Consider the following 5,479-nt stretch of genomic DNA (forward strand, 5'->3'; position numbering starts at 1 on the left):
AAGAACCATCTCCATCTAACAGCGAAACTAGAAAGAACCGAGGGACTGACAGACCATGTCAGGGCCACACCCAGGACTCCAAACAGTGGTGGAAACTGAGGGGCCAACAAGGAGGATGAGGTAGAGAAGCTGGGCCATGAGGGAGCCTGGGTGTGTATTTATTTATTTACTTTTGAGAAGGGGTCTGGCTCTGTCACCCAGGCTGAAGTGCAGTGGTAGGATCACAGCTCACTGCAGCCTCAACCTCCCTGGGCTCAGGTGATCCTCCCACCTCAGCCTCCTGGGTAGCTGGAACAGCCCTGGCTAAGTTTTTCATATGTTTTATAGAAACGAGGTCTTACCATGTTGTCCAGGCTGGTCTCAAACTCTCGGCCTCAAGTGATTTGCCTGCCTCAGCCTCGCCAGCTGCTGGAATTCCAGGCATGAGTCACTGTGCCCGGCGTATTTTTCTTTTTCTTTGTTTTTTTTGTTTTAGACCTAGGCGTCGAAACCTCATGATGTACTGTGCCCTTCAGAGAGCTGGAGGATTAATTTCATCAGGGGGAGGAGTTATCTTCTGAGTCTTCACTCTCCTATGGACTTGACAGAGATTGAAACATGCCTGTTGAATCCAAAATAAGAGAGAGTTATAATGTTCCTCTAGATTCGTGTCTATACGTGGCCCGTTAATGGTGAGCTGGTGTCCCCTCTCCCTTCCATGATAAGAGATACGGTACTGGGCTCCACTTAGCAGTGGAGGTGAGTTTGTTCACTCACAGCGAAGCGTGGCAGGGGGATGAGCTGGAGGAGCATGGGAAGCGCAGAATAGTTCTGTGGACGAACATCGGTAGAGCTGAGAGGGCGTCTGCTCGGGTTGCTGGACAGTTTCCGTCAAACGCTGTAACTTCATGGTGGCACCAGTGTGCTCAGGGCTGGGATTCCCCCGGGGTGTGGATCTGCTTGTAGCAGGATGACGTGAGAGGTGAGAGGTGGGGACAGGGGAATGGGTGCCGTGTGAGGCTCTGCCTGCTGAGCAGCTCAGAGAGTCTGTGGGGCAAGGGCAGTGAGAACACTGGCAAGATTGAGGTGGAGTCCAAGCAGCTCAGGGAAAGCTGGAGACAGAGGAGCAGGAAAGATGGATGGGGGAAGGACACGTGCGGAGGCGGTCAGGGCATGGGGAAGGATGCATTTATGGGAAAGATCTGGGAAGATGGGAGGTTGTGGTTGGGGAGGAGGAGATTCGATGTAGGACTTCAGAGGTGGAGCAGTTCTGAGTAATGAGCAGCTTCAGAACGTGGCTTCAGGGCAGCCTCATTGAACCTTGTCACTGATGGGACCCTCTCTTCCATCCCATGTCCACATGGCTTCTCTCCTTGCAGCCTCTGACGCACCTCCCCCGCAGCTACCCTTTTCCTATTTTCTGGTCCAGCAAGAGGAACTCACAGCATCTTTTCTTACTTCCGGAGAAATTCATTCCGCATGTGTCTGATTCATTCGCGTTTCCAGAAACTTGAAATCTCCAGTGTCCCAAAACCCTTTCAACTATTTTTTTTCTTCCCTTTCTTAGAAACAGGAAGTTGTGTTTGGCTGCGGACAAACTCTCTCAGTGCCCCTGGGACTTACAAGATGTTTGGAATGAGGAACGGTGAGGTCTGGGGAAGGCTTCTTTCCTCTCTCCTTTCCTGGGGCGATTCGCATCTGCCAGGGCTGGGCCGGGCAGCTCTGGGGGCTGGAAGGCCAGCCGGAACCTTCCTGTCTCTTTCTACTGAGCCCCAGGCCTGAGGGAAAGTATGTTCTAAAGAGACAGGTGGCTTTCTTGCTCTCTGCTTGTCATTACAGTTCAGAATGCACTTGTGCACTGGTGTCATGTCTCTTCCCAATACTTGAGCAGTGGCTGTGATGAGTCGCTTGATCTATTTCAGGGGGTGTGGGCTGGCCGGCACTCAGTTTTAAGCAAGTCCTGCTCTTTCCAAAGTGGAAGGTCAGAAAAACTCCCCACCTGAAGAAGAACGAGCCAGGGAAGTGTGGTACCAGCTGTTTAGGACCACACCTATTGGCTACGTCTGGCCAGGTCATTCTGCAGTGTTGACCCGGAAAGCACACAGGTGCTTAGGAGGGGCTGGCCAGGGGCAGGGAAAGTGTGGGAGTCACAGCCCACCCACTCCGTTCGCGGGACCCTCCAGTTTTTACTGTTGCTCGTTGTGTTCTCCTGTGTTGTTTAGAATGTTGTCATATGTACGGTCAATACAACCACAGTATTTGTCGCATTAGTGATCACCAACATTGAGCCAATGAAGACGCTGGCTTAGGTGGGTGACTTCTTCTTTCCCACATTTCACATGCAGCTCTCCCAGTGCGAGCTCAGCGGAGGCCCCCAGAAAAACGTGGGGAGGAGAGTTTTCCCCACAAGACAGATTGTCCTTCAGCCCCGGCCACCAAAGAGGAGTAACCCGGGCCTGCTGTTCTCCGGGACTGAATGTGGCTGCATCCTTCCCTTCCTCTGCTTCCTGTCCTGGTAGTTACTGACGGTGCACATGCGGGGCCTGGGGAAGCTGAGTGTCTAACCCGCGGTGCAGCTACGGATGGGAAATTCTGGGCAGGGACGAGCCTGTCTTCACCTGAGGAATTCCCTTCCACATCACACAGGGCAGAGTGGGAGTGGAGGAGGGCAGAGGACACGTCTCAGGGCCAGTAATCTAGGCTTATAGAAGACGTCGTCACCGTCCTCATGATGTTCACCCCGTCTCCTGTTTTTTGGGGCCATGTGTTCCGAAATGTAGCTTCAACTCATCATAGGGGCAAAAAGAAGTGATGATTCTGTGGCAGCAGAAATCTGGGAATCCAAGGGTCATGCTACATCTAGTCCTCTTTGGTAAATTCTGCCTTCCTGTTCACATTTTTCGAGAAACCATTTTGAATTCCCAAACAGCAAAGGAAATGCTGCAGGTTCCTGGAGGGACCTGGTGATCTGGGGCAGAGCACACGGAGTCGAGATTGCTGCGGGGTTCACGAGCCTCCCCTCCTGGGACCAGGGGCACCTGGGCAGGGGAGTCTGCACCACGCAGGAAAGCCCAGTACACGCAGCTGCTCAACGCTGCAGACGCCATAGCGCAGGGCTGACAAAGCCTCCCTCTTTATCTGTCCTGGACCACAAGTGGAAAATATCAAGACAAAGCAAAAGCCAGTATCCCTTAAGAACTTTCCAATTGTTCTTGTCATTTGTAGTTTTGTTTTTTTGGGGGTGTGGGGAGGGAGGGGTGGTTTGAAACAACTCCGGAGCACACTCCAGAGGAAAACAGGAAGGGTGACATGTTTGGACACCAGAAAAGAGGAAGAGTCCTCATTAAGAGGGTCACTTGGTTAAAAAGTTCAAGCACAAAGGATGTAGAAGCAGGTGGATGTCATCAGAGAACAGATGCGGATCTAGTGAGATGGGTCCTACCACCCCAGAATATGTTCCTGGGAGAGGGGGTGGTCTGCCGGAGTGGACTGGGAATAGTAATATTGCATACTTTTGTAAATTCACAAAACCCTCTGATCTGTGATAGAGGAATAAAGGGCAGAGGATAAGCCCCAGATAAAGATTCACTTATCTTAAAAATGAAAGGTTGGAAATTAACTTTATGCTACTGTACCACCTTCGAAGTATTTCTGGCAGGTGCCTGGAGGATTCAGATTAATGACCAAATTACCTGCCAAGTGAGGGCCTCCCATTAGAAGAGAGTACCAGTTTCCATTAGGAGCACTAGCTGGAAAACACAATCTTTCAGCAGAGGAAATACAGTCTTCTCTCCTTCTCTGGGTGAACAGAGTGGTCGTGGTTGGCTGGGGCAGATAATGGTGTGGTCTTCCTCTGCAGATCTGGTTTCTGAGTCCCTGGGCTGCAGCTGTTGAATTTCCAGACACAAACAAGTATGCGTTCTGAGAGCCTCGCCGAGCCCACACAGCCGGGAGAGCCAAGCTGGATTCCATTCTGCTTTGCACATCAGCAGGTCTGCTGCCAGCTGAACTCCAGGGCAAAAGCTGTGCCTGGTAATGATGCAGGCAGCAGGGATGGCACAGCTGGCCTGGCTTAGGCCGTTAAGGGGGACACACTTGGCCTTATTTGGGGGAGAGCGAGAAATGGAAGGCGATGAAGAGTTGTGGAAGCATACATCAGCCTCCACAAAACTGGTGCACAGCAGGGAAACAATCTGGTTTTGCTAGTCATCAACAACATGCCTGTGTGTGTGCCTGTTTATGCTTAGGTAAGCCCAGCCTCCCACTCGCTGAAAAGAGTAGGCAGACAAGAAGTAGTGACCAACTCTGTGTCAGCTGTCATCGTGTAGAGAGCAGCTAAGGGGAACAGTGGGGCTGGAATCTCATGGCCTTGCCTAGTGCCCCTACAGCATCCTCTCTGCCCATGGTGCCAGATATCTGAATGGGAGGACAAAGGGGGCACAGGTGGTGAAAAAAACCAAGATGCACATTTGGGTATTTTCCTTCTTTTGCTAGAATGTCATTTCTTGATGTCTGTTTCTGGTCACCCATTTGTGATCAGGGACTAAGTAAGTTCCCTCTGCACCAGACCAGGTGGAAGACTGAGCCAGAGTTCCTCTGAGCCACAGGAGAGATGAGGAGCTATGGAGCGGAGTAGGGGCTGAGGATCTGGTGCCCCCAGCTAAACTAAAAGGAGGCAGGCAGCATGTAAGAGGATGATGGGGTAGCTCACAGAGAGGAAGGGGATATTCTTTCTCAAGAATGACGAGCCCAAAGGCATCGCATAACAATTGCGATCTCCCAGCTGGACGTTTCCTGTAGCACAGGCGTTCACAGTGTGGCTCCCAAACCAGCAGCCTCCATGTCAGTCACTGGGAACTTGTTAGAAATGCAGATTCTTAGGCCACCCCAACCATTAGATCAGAAACTCTGGGGATGGGGCCCCACAATCTGTGTTTTCTTTTCTTTCTTTCTTTTTTTTTTTTTTTTGAGACAGGGTCTCACTGTGTCATCCAGGCTGGAGTGCAGTGGCACGAAAATGGCTCACTGCAGCCTCAACCTCCTGGGCTCAAGTGACCCTCCCACCTCAGCCTCCTGAGTAGCTGGGACTACAGGCCTGTACCACCATGACCGACTGATTTCGTTTTTTAATTTTTTGTAGAAACAGGGTCTCGCCATATTGTCATGGCTGGTCTTGAACTCCTGGGCTCAGGCAATCCTCCTGCCTCAGCCTCCCAAAGTGCTGGAATGACAGGTGTGAGCCACTGTGCCCAGCCTCACAATCCGTTTTCACAGCCCTCTAGATGATCCTAATGAAACCTTGGGAACCACTGGTCTAGATACTGCAAATGAAAGTTGCCCGAATGAGCTGGATTCTGCAGGCCTGTGAGGACCCAGAGCAGGCAGGGAGCCACCTGCCCAGCACGAGTTCAACATGAGCTGACCTAGTTTCAGCCTCCATCCCTGGGTTCTAGGTCCCTGCCTTTTCCAAAGAAACAATGAATCAGACCAGACCACTGCA

The sequence above is a fragment of the Gorilla gorilla genome, chromosome 9 (genome assembly GCF_029281585.2).
Source record: "Gorilla gorilla gorilla isolate KB3781 chromosome 9, NHGRI_mGorGor1-v2.1_pri, whole genome shotgun sequence".
NCBI lineage: Eukaryota > Metazoa > Chordata > Mammalia > Primates > Hominidae > Gorilla > Gorilla gorilla.